Source organism: Apis dorsata, unplaced genomic scaffold (genome assembly GCF_000469605.1).
Source record: "Apis dorsata unplaced genomic scaffold, Apis dorsata 1.3 scaffold_135, whole genome shotgun sequence".
NCBI classification, from domain to species: Eukaryota; Metazoa; Arthropoda; class Insecta; order Hymenoptera; family Apidae; genus Apis; species Apis dorsata.
In genome coordinates, this window is record NW_006263427.1 from 336,211 (window position 1) to 358,751 (window position 22,541).

The following is a 22,541-nucleotide window of genomic DNA, read 5'->3' on the forward strand; positions in this document are numbered from 1 at the left end:
TTTGCAATTGTACCAATTGCAATTAACGCGTAAAAAAAATTCTAAAATTTCAAAAATATATTCTGCTCGAATATTTCGAAATTGATGCATCGATGAAATTGGAAAAATCCTATTATTAATATATCTATATATCTCACTCATGGAATGTTCATTGTAAACGAGATCTCTTGTTCGTCGATAGAAAGAAGTTTTATCGCTCGATTAGATAAAATAATATCGAAATATCTGCGATCTCTGACAAATTTTTGCTGCATAAGCTCGCATAACCGATGACTCTAGGTAGGGACAGGGAAAACCACCGGTATTTTCCATTGAAATTCACGGGACCATTACTTCTTTCTCCTGGAAGAAAGTCGACAAGTTCGATCGTATGACAGGGTGTGTGGAAGGTTGCGTCAAAGATAAGGATTTTTCCCCCGTTAAGGATCGAAAGCATTCCTTCTTTCATCTATTTCTGTTCCTTAATTTTCTCTCCTTTTCTCTCGTCCTGCTTCTCTTTTTTTTTCTCCCTTTCCCACCTCCATCGTTCCTTCACAGAGGAAACCGGAGGAACCAATAAAAACAAAGGAATCTCGAATTCCTCGAGTTAGTTGTCGAGGAGGTGTAAAAGGATCCTCGTGTAAAGAGAAAGGTGAAGGAATTCTTATGCCTTTCTGTGGATGTAATAGGATAGAAGCTAGCTAGTCAAACGTTTGCGGAGGATATTCCATTTCCTTGTGTTTTGGATATTCATCGTTTCGTTGTAGCTTTATTTTCAAATTTTCATGTCGAATAATATGTACAGTGATAAAATAATAAATCGATCCATTAAATATTTTTACGTGTTATATACAATTAAGAATTTTCTTTTGTCATTTTATTCTTCTTGTATACAAAATGAGAGGATTAAGAAATTGTTTAGACTTATAGCTTGTTGTTGATTACGTAATTGATGTTTGATTTCATACTGTCACGAAACATTGTAACATTTAAGTTTGTACTACTTGTTGAATTTTGCTTAGAATGAAAATATCATGATTTTTTAGAAGATTCGAATCGATTTGGAAATGGGAAAGGATAGTGATTTTTTATAGTTCAATGCAATCTGTTTATTTTATTTCAAGTTCATTGGTTTAACGATGAATAAATATTGCTGAAAAAATAAACTAATATTATTCTGAAAATATTTTTGCAAGAATTTCACTGAAAAAAATATTCATATCAATGAATGAGTGTCCATGAATCTTCTCCAAAAAAAGAACAAGAGCTTTCAAAAGAGAACGAGTATGCACGATGTTTCTTAACTTAGTTTCTAGCAATGAGAGAAAAGAATTTGCAGGAAGTAGGAGCTAAAACATCAATTTACCATTTCAAAGATATGATTACGAGAAGAGATCGAAGCCTTTTGTTATTCTTTTTTATTATTTTTTCATTAAAACACAGATCGATTTACAATTATTGCATGTTTCTCGCTCAAAGTGATCGAGCATTCCCTTTAAATCATCCCACTCCGCGGTTCTCCAAGTTGGAGCTTACCGTGCCACTTTATATACGTGTTATAAATGTCAACCTAACTTATAACCTCTATCTTCTACTTTAGCATTTTTAATATTTGATTTAGACATTTGGATCCGGGAAAATGATTCTCGCCATCGATTTTTCATCTCGTGTAACACGAAAATTCCTATCCAATTTATTTCCATCCGATTCAGGTTAACTAGTTGATTTCATCTCCCACTGAATTTATCTTGGCAAATAATATTCACACCATCCTTTCTTTTTCACTCGTAACCCACGTTAAAACAACCCTTTTTTCTAATTTAAACTTTTACTTAAAGAAATAGATTATTGAAACGTCTGTTCCCCTCCAAAGTATCAAGATATAATCCAAATAAAAATTTTCCAACAATCTTAATCTAATATGAAACATTTAATTTTCCATTCAACCTATCTTTACCAACGCTTAAACGTTCGCTCACCTTTAATATTTTCCTCGAATAACACGTTGGCAGGTTCGACCGTGTTTATCAGTTTTTCGTCGTCCGCTTAATTCTTTTCGCGAACTATTCCCTCATCCTCCCTAAAGTGAAAAGGCTCACGATCGGGCGCGAATTTATAGGAAAAGGAAAGTTTTCGCGTTCGAAAACTTTCCTTGGTTGTTATCTCAAGTTCTCGACGATCTTTCCACGGGGTTAACAATTTTCCTCGTGGAACGAATTCACGGGTGTTCCCTTCCGCGAATCCCGCCGACAAGGTTACGGAATTTACCCCAGTCTGATTTACATTCGGCCAAGCTTAATTGGAGAAACGTTACCAGCCTCCTCTCCAGGTCTACACTAAATTCCAATCAGTGTTACAGCCGCCGTTCTTGGGCACAATCGCGTGTCGTTCCGATCTTACCCGCGCAAACCTTAATTAATCACTCGTCTCCCCCTCCCCTTATTAAGGAGGACGCGATACGATTTCCATCTTCGTTGTATTGGCTGATTATTTCACACAGGGTATTTAAGAATTAAAATAATTGTGGATTCGAGAAAGGATTTTGTTAATCGTCTAAAATTATCTTTCTTCTTTGCGAGAAAATTTGACGAATTCGATATTTGTAAATGGGAGGAGTTTTGAAAAAAGATTCTTGTTATCGTCATGTTAATGTGTGATCAAAATTAGAGCGTAAAATTTTATTAGAATTATTGATATCAAACGTTTAATCATATTATTCGAAATTCGTCAAATATAAAATGTTAATTATTGGATCATGTTAAACATTTGGATGGTCAAACATCAGGTTGTATATCGATATATCGATATATCAGGGTAGGATTTAAATAAATAAGAAAGGAATGAAAAAAAGAATTTGAATAAAAATAAAAAAAGTAAAAAGAAACGATGGTGACGATCTTTGCTTTGACTTTCCTTTTTCCAACAACCTCGTTTATAACACCATAATATTACCTGGCGCAAACTGTCATTACTTGTTTTTTCATCGTTAAAGTTTCTCGAAACCTTAGTTTCCCTATCGATATACATTATAGATGATTTAAAACCGCGCGGGTAAATAAGTGTATATAAATAACTGTCGCGGCCGGCATCGATTATATTAAAGTAGAGTTGATTGAATTTCTCGGCGTTAATGAGCGTAAGTAGGCGCGATCGTGGAGGGAGGGTGTCAGTGACCGAGAGTAAAAAAATAACGCCAGCTTTAGCAAAGGGGTAACAATAAGAAAGGGATTATGCAAAGGGATTATGCGGTGAATCGAGAGAAATGGGTGAGAGAAACAAGGGGAAGAAAAGGAGAGGATGAACGGATGCGTTGTTGGAATTAATGAAGATCGTTTGAAATTAAAGTACCATTTTGTTGAAAAGACTCGGTTTCAAGAGCGCGTCTCCTCCTTTAGAAAGACGCTATGTCTTTTTGAGATTTCCTTTTCATTAATTAATTAGTTACATAAGAAAAATGTAAGAAAGATCGAAATTGACGATCGAATAAAAGGGATGTGATAAATGAGATATACAAGCAAGAGTAATTAAAAAAGATGAGTATAAGAGGAAACGATCGTACAATATTTCATTTCTCTTTTTTTTATCTTAAACTATAATTTTTTTTCTATAAAATATCGCTTTAAAACAATATTTTCGAATAGGGATATTCTTTTAATTTGTATAATATAAGAACGTAAGATAAATCACAAACAATTATAATACGAAATTTCAAGTATACTTTTATACTTTTATCGTCCAAGTAAATTAAAAATAAAATAGTCGAAGCTTTCAGACGATATGCATCGATATTATTTCACATTACACTCAAGCTCATCCTTAACTATTAATCTTCGAACAATTCGAATATTTTCTCGAATCATTAAATCATATTTATTCCCACGTTTTTTTCACGAAATCGGCTATAGTGCTTTGCTCCATCACAAAATCGGCTTAACTATCATAGATACACGTGTATATACGTATCAACAAGCGTTTATAACCATTTTCAAATCGCGTTTCTGGCGAATTTATTTTAAGCGAAACGAAATGATTGCTCTCTTTTCCCTCCCACTCTCTCTCTTTTTTTAACTTTTTTACACGCGAGTTTTTCTCACTTTTCCTTTTTTAAAACTCTTTTGAAAATTTACAAACAGCGATTCATTTCGAGCAATTTGTTAAGTACGAAACGCCTGAAGTATGAAGAATTTTACGATAAACTATCAATGAGTGCCTAGGGGATAAATAACATACTTCAACTGCTTTGAAAATTCAAATGTCATCGGGCAAAATGGATTATCGGAAAATTATTATATTATTTCTGAGAACGCTTCAATTCTTTCATAAAGGGAGTTTTTTAGCTTCGCAAAAAAGAGGAACAATAATTTCGTTCATTATACACGATGTGTATATAGATATAAAAAAAAATTGGAATCTCTAATTGAAATCGATATAAATATTGTGCGCGATCACGTTTGAAACGTTTCACGGATCGTTTCAAGGGATTAAATTATTTGAAACGATAAATTATTTTTACATGTTATCGTCCATGATAAAATTTCATATACATGAAATGCCGCGATAAAATTTCATATTTTCATATTTCACGGGTGTTGAATGTGAAAGAACAGCAGGGATGGATTCAGCATGTTAAAAGATGTATAAAAAGTTCGTACTCCCTATATGACCTATTTTTCTCAAGCTTATCACAATCTTGTTTCCATATTACAACAGTTGTTTATACATACTCAGAGAAATTGCTCGAAATGATTACTTCCAGTTTCGATGAATAGGCGTGAATGTTATCATCGATTGTCGAACGCGTCTATTCGTATTCTGATTCGGAATAACCATATTTCTTATCCTCAATTCACGACAAGTGTATATCTTGTTTCGTTGAACGTAGATATTGACTGTTCCATTCATAACACAAAATTGGATAGTTGCACGAGATGATCTAGAAGTCGGTGTTGTTCAACGATTGCTCATGGGGGTAGAAAGATAAATGGTAATTTTTAATGTTACAGGCCTAAAAGAGAGTGAAGTCTTTTAAATTTTCATAACTTTGTTTTATTCTCTGAATAGTAGGTGTATTAAAGTTTGAAATCTAGAATTTTACTAGTTTCATTGTATATTTGTTTTCTGAATTCTGACTTGGATTAAAGTTTCAAACTCTCTCTCTCTCTCTCTCTTTGCATTTCATCAAAGTAAAATCTCAAATTTTCCATTAATTTCGTTTAATAATTTTGATTTTTAAACAGCATTGCTCTAAAATCACAAAATTTTCACTTTGTTAATTTTATTACCTGTATCTTTATCCTTAGAATAACGTATTTCTCTAAAATAAAGCCTCATACCTCCGCTTAGTTAGTTTTATTGCCTGTATCTTCGTGTCCTGAACAGTCTAAATTAAACTTTCAACTTCTCACTCAACCAGTTTCGAAGCTTTGCTTTCTCAATAGCAATTGTCCTTAACTAAAATCTCATTGCTCGTGAAGATTTTTTTTAAACAGCATTGCTCCAAAACTGAAATCTCAAACTCCACTAATTTCCAGACTCTATAATTCTCTTCTAAACAAAGCAGCTGCTCTAGTCTTAAACCTCCACTTCGCTAGTTTCGTTATCTACAGCTTTACCTTCTGAACTCTATTGTTCAGGAATCTGAAATCTCTACTGCGCTAGTTTCATTGCCCGTAGCTTTGCCCTCGGCATTGCCACGAGTGCCGATATAAAACGGTAGACTGAATAGCACCGGTTTTATATAAACTTTTTTTTTCAATCCATAGTCGCGGATCGATGCAGGTAAAAATATATTCCATGAAACGAATCATTATATTTTTCTTCTTTTTTTACTATATTTTTATAATGTAAATTTCGAGACTTTCTTTTCTAAGAGAAATATTTTCTTTCGTCGAGATTCGCGCACAATTAAAAATTAATTAATCACGATTTATGATTGCGGCTTCACGGCTTATTAAACGGATGGTTGAATTGGACGAAGCAAAATTCTGCATACGTATAAAAATTTCTCTGTGCAATGCCCTATTAAAGTTTGCCAACCTGAAATATAAGAGGAAACTGGCGAATCATTAAGATAACTAATTAAATATTTTATAGCAAATGCGGCAACTTCCCTTGTAAATTTTGTAGAATCCTCTGGTTCGTGAGGAAATGCATGTTACGAGATGGAACTATAAATTTCAAACTATTTAAGATCGCGCCGGATGGATAAACATGTCGGATCTTTCCTTCGGCTTCCGCTGAAATTGGCGCACTTTTCATTTAACAGATGTTTTAAATATTTTTTAAAAATAGGATTCAGTGGAATATATAGAGTTATATATACTATATATATTCCTATAGAAATTTCCTTTTTTTAGTAATTTAATGACATTACGAATCTTTTCCTATTTGTCTTTTTTCTTATAAAGAATCTATCTTAATATTCACGCGAAAGATTAAATGAATACAAATATTTTGAACGATACGTTTCCAGATAATTTCATTTATCTTCTCTGAAACAAAAGAAGAAAGATAACAGAAAAGATTCGAAGATTAGGAAATAAAATAAACGGGAACATCATTCACGATTATTATTATTTTTTTCCCTCCCTCATATATTTCATATCATAGAAAATTTAATTTCCGAACGAGGAAATTTGCTCTTTAGAGTAAACAACATCGTCACATTCTAGCTAATTGAGATTAACGCGACGCATTTCCCCTTTATTGCTCTCAATTGAATTTTAATCCAAACCAGTTGGATAAAAATACCACGAGAAGAAAAAAGGAAGAGACATCGTAGCGAGCTAATTGCTTTCAAGGCGGTTCATAATAAACAGCGGGGGTAGGTTCGTTGAATTACTTTTCGCAGTCGGTTTAGCCGTTTTGGGCCACGATTTCTGCATCCTTTTCGCGTGTCGTGGTGCCACGGATAGCCCGTGTTCGTTTAACTCGCAAGTGTTTACCGCATTGTGAGATTATATCATAGTTTATAGTGCACTGCAGCGAATGTTTAATGGAGTGATACAATAGCGAGGATATATGCCGTGGATGTATGTTACATGATACACACGTATAACTAAGTATTTAACCTTGCTGGAGGGATTCTTGTATCCCTCCAACCCCCACTTTGCTTTCGTCTTTATCTTTTATTTATCGTTTTCTGTTTCTAATCAATTTCTCCTTTTCTTTTCTCGATCAATCTTTCCTTCTAATTTTCAATTTTTGTTATATCTGTGACTTTTTTCTTTTTTTTTTCTATTTCTTTCGGTTCCTTTTCTATCATTTCATTTCCGTTTTCCTCATTTTTCTTCATTCTCGATTAATCTCATCTCGTTTATTTTTACTCTTTCCTTCTCGATCAACAATCTTTTATTGTCCGCGATTCTTTTCTTATTCTTTTTTTTGTTCTTCTTGATCTTTTCTTTTGCTTTCCTCTGTAAAGCTTTTTTCTTCTTTATATTTTTTAATGTTTCTTTTTTCTCTTTTGTTAAGTTTCCGAGTCTTTTCTATTTCTTCTTTTAATTCTTTCTCTGCTTTTTTTAGTCCTGATATGTTCTCTAGGTAATTTTTAATTTCATCGTGTTTTTCTGTTGTTAAAATATTCAAAAGAAAATATGAAATAATCGATATATTCTCTCGATTTTATTTTCATTAAAAGTCCAACGTTCCTTTCTTTGAAACGTTCACTTTTCTTGGATCAAGAAGTATCTTTTAAAGCAATCTACTTTTTCTCTTGAAGATAAATTGATGATGCTTTGAAGTTTCATCTAAAAAAATATCAAATATTATTATATTAATACGCCACTTCGACTGAAAATTAATAAATATTACATATTTATCGAATTACTTAATAATAATACCTTAACGAGCGTAATTTCAATCATGTCGAAGAGATAAAAAGAAGTAAGTAGAATCAAACAAGCAAAATAAAACAGTCAGACAAGTAGAAACATATGGCGTAATAACAAGTCAATCATAAGTTAAATCTGCAAAAATAATACGTATTAATACATAGAAATAGGAAAATTCTATCAATAAAGTCGAGAGGGAAAACAATCTACCTTCTTTCCATTCTTGAAGAAGAAACGTTTCCTGTCGTTTGAGGAGAATAGAATCGGTATTGTTGCGTTTTATCCCTCCTCTTTTTATATGCGTTTCTTGTTTCTCCGGACACTTGCGACTTTGCGGAATAAAAATTTCAACCGAAACGAGCGCTCCTTTTCGGTCCCCCTTTGAGAGAAAAAACTTTGCAACTCAGTATTACCGTTTAAATGAGATGCCCTCCCCCGCGTATAAGTACGTTCCTCTGTTCGGACCCGTCGTCTTATAATCTTCGCTCTCCTTTCCTTTCGTCCTCGGCATCGTGCTCCAGAATTTTTCTCCTCCCATACTTTGTTCTTCGTATTTGCAAACCTCTCGAATGCGCGGGAAAATTGCGTCGCATGCATGGATAAAAGTCGACAGTGCAAGCGGTTATGTGTGTGAGGATAGTGGTAGAGAGGATGGCTGTAATTATTGAAAGGAAAGTTTTAATAATAATAGATATAAGTATTAATAAGATATTAATAAGATATTAATAAGAAAGTATTAATAAGATGAAAATTCTTTTCGAAAATATAATCGTTGATTTATTCAATTGTTGTCTGAAGTTGAAATATATATTATTGCAATGATTTTCTATTTATTTTATTATTTCTCTAAAAATTTTTTTATATCTGTTTCTTTATTTATTTGTTTAGAGAGATTATTGTAATAACTAATAAGAGAAATTCTCGACCTGTTTCGAAACGATAAATGATGGTTGAATAGTTTGTGCAGGGAAATTTTAAAGGTTCGTGTTGTTTGGAAATACGGAAAAACGGGGAGAAATTCACGCTTTTAAACACGGCCAGCCAAAAAATTAAACAGGTTAGTTCGTTTGAGGCATTCGTGTCTTGTTATTTTTGGCATGTTCCAAATTCCTCGGTTTAAAATCTGAAATAAAAAACTGGCTTCTATATAGTAAATTACTATTTTTTTTATACTTTACATTGCATTTGTTAAAAATATTTCGTTTCATCATTTAATTTTTCTCAATTAATATTAGTTTTATAAAATGGAAAAAGAAAAGTTTGGAGATATTAATTATTCTCGATCAGAGAAATTTGTATAAATGCAAAGATTTATGGATGTTTATTTATACATTATTGTTTATATTTAAAACTTAATTTAATGTAATTTAAGTTTGTTTAATCGTAATTGCCATTATAGTGGCATTTGTTCGCAAAAGATTAACGCAATTAAAAATTTGAAACTAGATCACGAAAGGATGTATAAAATGAAGGAAAATTATGCTTATATTCACTCATTATGAATAATGATTATAACTACACAGTATAATTCTTCGTTTTGAATAATTTCATTTTTTTAATCAAAATTTAAAATCGTATCATTTCATATTTCTAATTATTTTTTAAAATTATAGAAACAAAAGTTATAACAAATAGTGGTTTAAAAAAATCCAAGCTTTTGTCATACCTGTCGTTATTTAAAATTTTTTCATCTTCTCATTAAAAAATCCACTTGAGTGTCGTTTCATTCTACACACTTTATACATCAACTTTCACTTTACAAATTTAAATTTTCATCGTCAAAAATTTTCCAATATCGAAAGAATAACATATCCTTCATGCATCGTTCCTTTTTATGATTTTCTGTTAAAAAAAATCCTCGTCTCCCATTAATCTCGAAATTCGACAAATCCAAGAGTTTCGTGTCGAGTACGCGATCTCGTTGCCGGAACCTTACGATCAATTAGGGTCTCATAATTCGATCATGAGAACAGGAATGGAAATACAGTATCATCTTGACGAAAGTTTAAAGTTTATACTCGAAAGATACTATGGTAACATAACTTTCGCGCGTTGTCGTGGATCTACTTGGTGGAGTAAGGGCGGGATGGAAACTGATTTCTCGTTTGTATTTGCTTCAACGGGATCACGACGCGGAATAAATTGATTCAACACGCACCAGCTGCGGTGTAATAACGAGGAAATTGTAGAAGTCTTGGTACCGGTACCGGTTTCGTGGGATATTTATGTCGAGCCATAAATAAAGCAACAAATGTGACGTGAACCCATTTAGCGTTGAAACTGACCAAATAAATATAAAACCGAAACGAACTGTTGCCCTGTTATAGGAATTGGTTGAAAGTAAAGAGAGTAAGATTCGTATTTTCTTTCTTAGAGTTTCTTCTCAAATTGATAGCTGTGAGAGTTTATAAGAAACGTTTGCACAAAGTCCAGATGCACCGAGGTGTTCCAACGAATGTAGATATATAACTTTTTCTTTCAACCAATCAGAGGACACCTTTCAAAACGTAGTCAACGATTGGTCAATCTTCAATAATGTATCTCGTAACATATAATATTTGTCTCACTGTGAAATAGAGTCTATTATTATTTACTTTTCATCTTGCTCGAAATTGATAGGGAAAATCTTTAGAACAGAAATTTTAAAAGCTTCAACGAATCGGGATTTATTAATCGAAAATGATAAATTTCGATAATAATCGCGCGATATTGGACACGAGAAAGTTCGATAAGCTTGGGTAAATCGACTTAACGAATCTACGCCGCGAAACTAAGCGCTATTCGGATGAAACTTTGTTAAGGAATATTTGATGAATGGAAGAAAATCTCAGATTTTACGAGCGAATCGTATTTTGTGCAAATATAGAATTGAGTATAGGATTGAGCGTAACAGTAGTATGTTTGAAACACGATACGAACATTGCAAGGCGTGTTTTATTATTCAACATTATACTTCCTTGATTCTAATACACAAGCGTGATGTACATATATTCCCAGTTAATAGGAATTTAAGTAAGTGGTTTCTCACTTCTTCACAAAAATTTCCTCAAGTAAATATACATGCAATAATATTTCAAACCTTAGAAACTTGGAATTGAATTCGTCAACGCAATATTTTATTATATCTTTTTATAAGAAAGATCAGGTGGATCACGCGTTCCATTACACAATTTACACATAATTTCTTCGAGTTTAAAATGACAGTCTTGATCGAGTTTGTTGGCCAGTCATAAAACGAATGGACTTACGCGAAGACGCTGTCCCAAATAAAGCGCTAGGCCAGCCTCTAGTACTTAAAACACAATTACCTCGACTAGTTAATGGATCGTTTAACACTTGCCTAGTTTACAGGGGGTCTTGCTCGTAGAACGTTTAATGTAACGAGCGGGAACATGAAACAAATTGGAACGTAATCCTTTTTTCAAGCGTGCCTCATTCTCTTTCTCTTTTTCCTTCTTTTCTTTTCGATCCTCTCCCTACGAATTTTCCAACGATCGAAACCCGCGCGAAACGAGCCACGTACAAGTCATGGCCCATATTCCATTAAAACTTGGCGGCAAGGATTGAAATGTATATACTATTGCCAGTAGAGGATATCACGGTTCCAGAGGAATTCGCGTATCACGAGGTCGACAGTGTTTAATGCTTAATGTCGTTTAATTGTTCGACGAGCCAAACCTCTTTTTCATTGGGACACGGAAATAAAGCGAAGCACGCAAACATTCGCATTTTTCTATTCTCTGTCATTTCCGTTTCTTTTTTTATTTTTTTTTCTCACAAAGCTTTAACGAGACATTGTTTCGTGCCCGGCCACCATTTCCTCTCGTTTATAACTCTCGTGATTTAAATGCAACGCTTTCGAGGATCGAAGATTAATGATTCGCGAAACGGATCTTGAGCCCTCGCATTCGACCGAGTAAACACTCCTTCCTAGTGTGAATAGCTATTGTTTCTCTCGCTTGAAATGCGTGACGTTTATTTGATGTAATCGAGGAAACGATGGTTTTCGAAGTAATGAAGGACGATGGAGGAAAAAAAAATGATATATCTTGATTTCTAAAGGAAAGATCTTTAAAATAACGAAATGTTATTTAAAGGAAAGGGAGAGAGAAATAGAATCTGATTACTTAAAATTATAATGAATATCCACTTGATATTGATTGTAAACTGGTTACTGATCAACTTTAAAACTATCATGAATAATTTTATATTAGATTTATATTAGAAATGGAGTTCTGATTTTTGTGATTAGATTAAAATGATTTAATCTCATTCGAGAATTTTTGAGAAAGGGAGAGAGAGGTACAATTATGTAGATGAACAGAACATCTTTATAAACCTCATCTTGTTTATTCTCTGATGTCTCTTAAACCTGATGACATTCTGGCTTTAATTTGACGCGATAGCGATGTTAATTAATTTCAACTGGTATTAAACTCAGCGATGATTACATTCCTTTACACAACATGGAAACACTTCACTTTGAATAGTGTTTGTAACGAGATGTTTAGATAGATAGTTTAAGCAATTTTTATTCTTATACTTTTTATTTTTTCTGCATTTCAAATTTATTTAACGAAATATCAAAGATTGTTATTACACATGAAACTTTTTTAAAAATCGTTTTTTATTCGATTTCGTTTTAAAATTATTATTGGTTTATGAAATTTTTACAATTTCAGGTAGAAAGTATTTAGAACAAAGTATAAAAAAAAAAAGAATCGAGAAAATTTTGATATTAGCAATTATAGTTATACAGATATTGAAATATAATTTAATGGTTTTAAGGTATTCAGTGACGCTCAATTATCATGAAATAAAAATGTCCTCCGAAGTTGATTTCTTTCTGTCCCTTGTAGTTCATTTCTAAGGTTTAACATTCAAATTGAGCATGTAATTTGAATAATCGATTCTCAACTCTGATTCACTTCTACCGATTAAAATCAAGGAATAATAATGGCAAAAAGTTCTATAAGTACTTTCAACGAGATGACTTCACGTGACGCAAGCGTAGTTGAAATGTAATAAGAGGTTTTAATAGAAGTTTCACGTGAGAGACGATGCTTAAAAGAGAAATACTGATTCTCATGGATTATCAATTCATAAAAAATTATTTTGTCATTCCTTTCTCGATATTTTTTTCAATATATTTTCAATATTCATTCAATATTTTTTTTTCATATTTTTATTTATTTTTTTAAAGTACATTCATCCATTTGAATTTATTTTTTTTCGTATCTCGAATGCAAGTTATCAATTGCGAATATTAATTTTAATTCTGGATGAAATGTTTCGTCAATGTTCTTGTATGTATCAGAAAATAATCTCATATTATAGTAAACGTGCATACGTCTATATTCTATATAGAGTATTTTCGAATTGTAATATGAGAGTGATTGGCAATATCGAAAGAAACATTCTCTGTTCAACAAATAGATGTCCGATTTTGTTTTCATTTTATGGATATAAAAATATAGATTTTGGACAGTAGCCAACGAATAACCACTTATCGTTTCCAACCGATTTTAATACAATATGCGAAGAAGAAACTGGTCAAATCTAAATGCAAAAACATTGTCTCCATATCAAGCTATTGTTTGTCTGAAACTTTGTTGTATCTCGAGGGAAACTGTGGGTAAAACTGTAGTTTACTCGACAGACTCTTAAAACGCGTATTTACAAACTTTGTTGCTAAAAAGTACAGCGAAATGAAACATTCGTGTATTAAATAAGACGTGAGATAATTTCAATAAAAATTTAAATTACCTGTTATTTAACACACTGATAAAAAAATATTCATTCGATACATAATACCATCTATGAAATTTTTCAACGTTTATCCCAGAAATTAATATCATTACATAATATCCATTTAAATACTTTTATCGACACCCATTCGACTATAAAACGTTTAAATCGTATACGTATGAATAAAATCTCACTTTATTTCAAATTGTACATTATCAAATATTTAAACCTATATAAATCTGAGCATATAAAAAAAATTGTAATTTTTAATCCCGCAATCGAAAATAACGAATCGAAAATAATTAAAAAAAAAAAAGAAAAGTAATTCAAACGCGAAGAAAAGGAAAACAAGTTGATCAGATCAACAAGAGATTAGATTGAAATTGAAGCCAATATCGAAGCCAATATAGCCAAAAAATCGTGTGCAATATGGTTTCTCTTTAAACTGCTTTATAATAGCACGATCCAAGTGGACAAATTTTGACACTGGATCCAGTGTCGATGAGTGGCCAGATTATTTGTTCAAAGATGAGTTGAAGAATGAAAGAATTAATCTTTCCGAGATAAAAACACAAAGAAGGGGAAAAAAGGTGAAACCCTTTGGAGGGATGATCGACTGTTCGGAGACAAAAAACCGGTAAACTCTGATTCTTGTTTTTGTTCTTCATTCTCGATCGAGTAGGGAAACTTGCGAGCCCGATCTAATTCCATTTATTTGCCGAACGCTCACGGAATTAGTATAATGTGAGGTTATGGCCGATCGGATCGACTATTCGATTTCCAGGTTCGTGCAAATAATTTATGAAGGCTCTCCTGGGAGAAAAAAGGGAACAGGGAAATGAATATCATTTGCTTTGGCAAGCGGCGAGATTCGATAAGATCTTTGCTCCTCGGATGGTAAGGATGGGATCGGAATGATCGGCGGTGTTTTTTTCTCTAGAGCTCGTTTGGCGGGAACGATTCAATTTATGAGTATGTATTGTAGAATTTCTGGCTTCTAGGCATGATTCTTTCGATAGTGATCGAGATTGTGTCGTTTTCTTTTATGTACATCCAATTTTTAAATCTAAATTTGAACTTTGTGTAATATTATAAAAATATTGTAAATCTTTTTCATTCAGCATTTAAATCACACATATTTCATCGCGAAAACTTCAAGTTTTTTTCACTTGTTCCGATGAAACTTTGACGATGTTATCTTTTCGCTTGGATTTATAGTTTTTTTTTTCTTTTTTACGACATTTAAATCTTCAAAATATTCCTCTCGCAGAAATTTCAATCCAATAAAATCCAAAATTAAATTCAGCCTCTGCAAATACACAAACATTTAGTTAATTCTACATAGTTTATCAAAAAATGTTTGTTATATTTCGACGCAATATATTTGATTGTCACTTTCATCGGCCAGTTTCGTGCTTGAAAACCAGACTATTGACCCTTTGAAAAATTGATACTACAGCGAATCGGGCACACTCTAGTTTTCCGATTTTAGCCTCCTCGATGCTCGAAGCTTTTTCCCCGTTAACCGGATTTCACGCGTCCCTTGGTTGCGTTAATGTAAATGGATTAACTCGTTTCTATCGTGTGCGAGGTCGTAGCCACTTTCGAGGGGCCGATTAAAGTATCCACTGGGGGAGGGGAAAAGCGATCAAGGCGAGAGATCATCGAATGGAAAGAAAACGAGGACGTTATGGACGGTGAATTGAATCGGTGTGAAAACGGGAAGAAAAAGAAAGGAGGAGGTGGATCGATATTGAAGGATAAGACGAAAGATTATCGAAGATGAAATGAAGGAGAGGATTAGATCTCTTTCACACGATGATTCATATATATCGTGATTGACCATTCTTTTTTACACATTTTTTTTATATATTTTCAATTAATTTCGTAATTTCGATTTCTCTCTGTTTGCGAATATAACGATTCTACTTGTTGTTGAATGATTAGGATTTTTGAAGCATATTAAAAAAAAAAGGGAGAATGTGAAAGAAATGGAGATGGAATTGGCAAGTGTTAATTATATTAGCGAGTTGCTCTCAGAAGTATTTTTTTTAGCAAAATTTAGAGTGACTTTTATTCCAACAGTGACTTTCAAATAACTTTTCCACTCATATCTGTCATTTCTTTTTCCAATGCTCGAGCTTTTTCCAATAATCTTGTCGAGGATACACAAATTAGAACCGCGATTTTCCCATCGAATGAATCCAGAATCGCTGTCATATAAACCCTCCCATAAGTGGTCACGATTCTTATCTGTCATATATACGAATCGTCGTATGAAAAGATTTATCGAATCGATACGAAATTTCAAAGTAGAAGAAAAGAGAAAGAAGAAGAAGAAGAAGAAGAAGAAGAAAATCGACATTGGGGAACGAGGTCGAGATTGACAAAAGTAGGAGAATCGAGCGAGTTGCTCGGGGCGTTTCGAGGATAATTTGCATTATTCGCGTGGAAAGTTTCTCTGCGGCGCGTTAATGGGTCTCTGAGACCCCGAGATTCGGCAGTGTTCCATTTTCTTTCTCTCCTCGCCTTCCTCGCTCCCCCTTCTTCATCCTTCTTTCCATCCCTCATCCATTCTTTCCTCCCCCTCGGCTTTAAGAGAACGGCCAACAGTTTTGTTTCGTACGCGACACGAAATCGGCACAATGGGGTATGGTCTTCGGGTCTCTGGCCACGACGGACAAATACCAGATGATCGAGGAGAGATAGCGAGCTCGCGTTGTTTAGCAACATTAATGGGATTAACGTTTTTGTTGGTGTCGAGTAGTTGTGATCGAGGTTTAAAGTGGGTTAACGGTGTGTGTTCCGAGTAGCAAGGAGCATTATTCGTTTCCTTTTTCTGCCTTAGTTAGATAATTTGGCGATGGGAAAGAAAGATTTTCTTCTTCTTTTCTCGTCCTTTGACGACGTAATTGGTTTTATTATGAGCATGCATCATCTGGGATGATTAATCGAATTATATGATCATTTATACATAATATTGAATATATTCCTTTTTCGTATAATTTTTATATATATATGTAATTTTTTGAATTCATCCAAATTCGATTTTTCAAAAATTATGAACAAATTTTCTTCTATATTTTTTTTTTATAAAGGATCATCTTGTATTTGTTACCAGTAATGGTAGGTAAATTGTAATAAAATAAAAATAGGGAAGTGATAAATAAAATTTGTTAATCGTTCTTATATTTTGTGTATCCAGAAAAAATATATGTTATCCATTTATTAATTGCAAATCGTAGAAATTTTACTGGTTGTTTATATTAATTCAACGTTTAAAATTCATTATACGATTTCGTATATAAAAATAAATGGAATTTTACGTAATAAATATTACGAATAAAACAAATATTACGAATAAATAATATTGTTTATTATCGGAGACTTCTGATTTATATCGTTGGAATATAATTTTAATGGAAATTAAGTATTTAAATAAGCAAATCGCTATTTGAATAAACGATTTTTTAATTACTCGAGGCAACTCGTTTGATTTTACTTTCCCGAGGAAATGAACAGTTCCGACCAGTCGTGGTCGTGGTGTTCAAAGATAAATCATCTGGAACAAATAATGTTAAATGACGTAGCTTCCTGACAGGAGATTTTTCGCTTAGATATAAGTAGAATGGACGTCGACCGATGAAAATGCTAGATAACTTGTCGTTTAATATTACTAATGGGATTTTTATCTGTAATTGGATTAGAGTCGTACAGAAATTTCGAACGTGTCATTAGAATATGGGTATTAACTTTTGGAACGACCTATAATTGGGTCACAGTACTCGAATATACTTTGCGAAATTATTTTGTAACTTTTATAATAAAAAATATTTGGAGAAATATTCCAACGAAGAGTTTTCTTATGAAATCGTTAATTATTTTTTTTTTAAACATCTCTCGATATTTAAAACGATAACTTTCATTTTTATTTATTTATTTAATGAAATATTTGCAGATTCAATATATTTTCCCTACATTGTTTTACCAAGAGACGCGGAAATGGAAAGTTGAATTGATCATTATTTCGGCGTAGAAGGGATATACATAAATTAATACTAAAATAATGGATGATTTCACGATGTAATCAACGAGAATTCGCGACTGTGAAGTGCCCCGTAAAATTTCTCATTTCTATGTGACGGTATCGGGAAACAAACGGAAATTGTAATTAAGTGTTAATGAATCGTTGGAATGTGGCATGTTGGGTTCGAATAGAGGATATTTAGAGTTTCCTGTCGATTGTAATGCAGCTGAAGAGTGTTCAAAATACTAAAAAAACCCTCAACAATTATAATCCATCAAACGAAGTAATTAACATTCGTATGAAAAAACGGAATGTTAAATGCAATTGTCTGGTTAACATTCCAAATATTTTCTTCGATGATCACGACGAAATTACAAATTCCAATTATTCCAAAATTCTCTCTACAGAAGAAAAATAACAACTTTCGATCTCACTCGACGTTTAATCTCAATTTCTATATTAAAAGATCCACGAAACTTTCTAATTTCACTCAAAAGACTTAAAAAACCCGATATCACGAAGAATGAAAAGATATACTATCTTAACCAAGATAATTCAATACTTCGAATCTTACTTCCATCTTCGAGTATCGATTCATCGCGTCACATTAGCTGGTGTCAGAATCAGCTCGATGGATCGAGGATCTCCCATTAATTTAGCCATCATTGAACGTTACGATCGTGGCAACCGCCTTTATTGGCCTCCACACTCGTGCAAGATCGTGTCGAAGGCGACATCGTTCGCATTTGGCATAAAACATCCTTTAAACATCCTTTCCTCCCTCCCTTCCTCCCTCTATGTTCGCCGCTCTTCACGCTCTCCACGCTCGATTCCTCTTTTGCTCGTCGTTCGATCGACCCATTCATTAACGACGTAATTAGCCGCTTGCCCTAATTGCCGTTAAGTCCAAGCAAGTTTTGCCGGTAAACGACGCTCCTCGATTCGTATCCTCGCCGTAGTTAACGAACTGCGGATGAATACGGTCGCGCTACTCGAGGAGGAAAACCGAATTGTGCCACTCTCTACTCCCCTCCTCCCGGATTCCCCCTCCTCGGCGCTGATATTTCATTATCAGGGAAGCTTTCTCGTTGACGATTTGCTTCTCCGTCTTCGATATTTCATTATTGGGAAACGTACTTCACCGTGATTAAGGTCACCCCCTTATTAAAGTTCTCCCCTCCTCTCTCTTTCTCTCTTCCTCTCCTTCTTTTTCCGTGCGATTGAAAATAAGCAGTTTTTGCGGATGTATCGTTTTGATCTCCTTCAGTAGGGAAGAATTTTTCTTTTCTGCTTATGAGAAAGGAATGAATTATGGGTTTATCCGGTTTTTTTTTCTTTTCATTTGGAAAGTAGGAAAGCAAGGATTAATAATTGTTAAATATAGATTGGAAAGAATCCAACGTTTCTCGTTCATTGATAAATCTTGTAGAATTAATAAACGTGGAATTTATTTGAGGTAACGATTCTTGTTTAAGATTTATTTATAATATTTCTTATAAAATTCTGCGCAATCGTAGTTCCAAGAATTGTCCATCTTCCAATTCAATATAATTCTATAAAAAATTGTTACGATAGGACAGTTCAATCTCACGATGTTGTATGTAATATTCGATGTTTTATGGAACGATTTACCATTATCATTGATAAATAACGTAATTAGCTTCCTCCATTGTACATCTTCCTATATTCTCAGTCAACAATGGACAACGCAACAAAAGACCGTTGAATACACTGTTGAAAAAGCAAAAGGGATAAAACAATTATCAGCTGAATTACTTTGTAATTAAGATTATAAGGATTCGTTTCGTTTGCTTTACGTTTTACGTTGAAAAGCTTTTTCTCGTGTGTTTCACTGTTGCACGTATTATAAGATTGTATGGAATTGAAGAATAATTTTGTTGCGAGTTGCGGGACGATAATTGAAAATGGAGAGATGAGAGAACAATGTTCGAGATTGGCTCGGTATGCGCTATATATAAAATAAGAAAAAAAGAAATATATGCAAATAGATGGCCAATGAATGTAACTCTTTTCGTTCAATATACGGAGAGAAAGAGAAAGAGAGAGAGAAAAAGAGAGAGGTATAATAATCGTTTTCACACTCGTTTATGATATATTATTTTTCCTTGTCTAATATTCATGATGGTAAAAAAAAAATAATGTTTATCAATGAATATGCAACGTTCGTTCATTATTGATATTTCATTCGAAAGGAAATGAGGCTTGTACATGGTTTTGACTGCGCATCAATTAAAACATGGCCGTTGATAGATTTATCCCGCAACTATTTCTGATATATGTATATCGATATTACAAAATTAAACGATAATTGAATGATAAATGTTGAGAATTAATATTGGAATGGAAATCGTGAAAATAAACGTTCATTTAAATGCACTTAAAATATAATAACTGATACTTTAATGTAAACATAAATCGTTTTAATTAATTTACTCAAACGTTTCATTTACGAAGAACAAAATTATTTCTCCGTTTAATATCCTTGCAATGTATTTCTTTTGTTTCCAAATTTTATCGAATTTATATCTAGTATTTAAACGAACGATGGAAATATTGCGTCATTAAACGAAGTATTAAGACGAATTTAATTGAACTTCATTCAATTTAAGTTAACCAAAATTTCAAACGTAAATTCAAAGCGGTTTAAGTTAACGAAGAACCAGATTTTAAGAAATTCAAAATCCGAAATACTTCTCTCTATTCAACACAAATTATTAAAATAATTATTGTAATAATACTTTTTCATCATCGACCATCTTCAATTATTTACGTATTCACTCATCACGCGACGATGAAGATTTCCCATAAATTCCATCCGGGGATAGGATCATTTAAAATTCGTAATGGATAAACATTTAGGCGTAACGTGAGATATGTATGAGGAAGGATATCAGCTTGTTACAGCTAATTGCTAATCATGCAGCATTTACATAGGAAGAACGTGAATCGTGCGCAAAGGGAAACGGGCCAAATAGTAATAGTACATGCACAACTCGCTATTATAGCGAATTCCTATCACGAAACTGTGCTTTTCTTCGTCCGTGGAACACGAGATCGAGAAGTTTGTTGAAAATAAGAATCTTAATCAAATTAAATTTCTCTCCTGTCTCGAGATATCACTGAAACATACAAGTATTTTAGTTAATGCATAGAAGTTATTAAAGTATTATTATCGAGATATACTATTATACTATTTATTATAATTGTGGAACTGGAATGGAAATTCGTGTCAAGAAATAATATCGAGTTAAAGCATAAAAAAAATAAATCTTTGATTTATATATGAAATTGATATTATAAAAAGAGGAAGGAAATTTTCCCGTCTTTCCCGAGGCGAAGTGTAAATCGAAAATTTACTTTTCAACTCGGTCGACATTGAAAAATTTATCGCGCTATTCACCGCGCTTTGGATTTTTAGGTTTCGTTTAGCGATCGATCTCGATAAACGATAAACTTTTATTTATAGAAAGTCAAAGTTACAAACGGTCCGTATACCTCGACCTACATTATCCTCCTTTCCTCGATTCTTGCCCTTTCTCCTCGCGAGAGGTTGAAATTTTTTTCGGTACTCGTGTACCAAATCGTAAAACTCATTTCAAACAAAAGGGGAGGTAAACTGTTCTAAACATTCGAGATTATCAAAAAAACCTCGATTTTCTCGTCGAGCACCAGATGCTTGCTCGTTCTATTTCACTGTTTTACGATTTTTTCCTCTCTCTCTTTTCTTCCCTCCTCTCTTATCTCGACACAAAATGCGCAAGGGAAAAAAAAAAAAAAAAAAAGGGCAAACACGTTTTAAGGGGGGAAAAGTTGGGGGGAAAAGAAAAGAAAAAAAAAAAAAAAGAAAAAAAAAAAGGGCGACACCGTTTTAACGGGGGAAAAGGTTGGGGGAAAAAAAAAAAAAAAAAAAGGGCAAACACGTTTTAAGGGGGGAAAAGTTGGGGGGAAAAGAAAAGAAAAAAAAAAAAAAAGAAAAAAAAAAAGGTCGACACCGTTTTAACGGGGGAAAAGTTGAGAGGAAAAGAAAAGAATAGAAAAAGAAGAAAAGGAAAGAAAGAAAGGAAGAAAGAAGAAAAAAAAATGGAACGATCAAAGGCTAGGTCGCTAAGATCAGAATTACGCGTCCGATTGGCGCAAAGGGAAATTCTGAATTCATTTCCCCCCCTCCCTTGACGAGCCTTCCTCGGTCGTTTTAGAAATTGCCCCGCAATTTAATTCAATCGATGCCCTCGCGAGCCGGTGTACCTGCTAATTACAGGTAATTAAATAAGTCGCGGAGCGAACGACTTTTACATCGGCGCATCGAGGTCTTCTTCTCATTCTTCCACTCGTAACATCCGATAAATCATTATTGTTCGTTGATTAAAAAGTTTAATCTCTTAAGTTCTACGCACGTGATTGTTCTGAAATGGGCAGACGATATCCAAGTTGAGAATAGAGAATCATCGGGATGCTGTAGATACCGTGCAATTATATTGACACGCCGTGTTGTAGTTTAACGTGTATTTTCACGTGAGATGGATGTGACGATATATGGTTGGGCCAATATTGGCAGGAAATTTCGTGACATCGCGATAATACGGTTACCCTTACGAGAGGATGGTCTCGTCGTGATTGAGAAGGGAATGACGTGGAATCTGAGAGTTTTGCTGTACAAGGATATAACAACAAGATAAAAGGTATTACTTATCTAAATATTTTCATTGTTGAAAGTTGATTAGCGCGATTACTCACCAATCGATCAAATTCGTTTCATTAAATATCCTTTTCTCCTCTTCTGTAATCGAAGAAAATCAATTTTTATATCAAAGTCTGCGAAATTTGTGTCAAAATTTAATCTCTCTTCAATTCAAAAAACTTAAGGCAAGAAGAAAACTCCGCTACTCGAAAAGTTTTATCTCTTCTCTCGAGGTTCAAGTATATATATATATATA

At 33.3% G+C, this 22,541-nt stretch overlaps 1 protein-coding gene across 3 annotated transcripts in view; it reads left to right on the forward strand.

Annotated features, from left to right (window-relative positions):
- The window catches only part of LOC102674166 (peroxidasin-like), a 290,955-nt gene that overhangs the window by 14,108 nt on the left and 254,306 nt on the right, over window positions 1-22,541 (forward strand). The window lies entirely within an intron of this gene.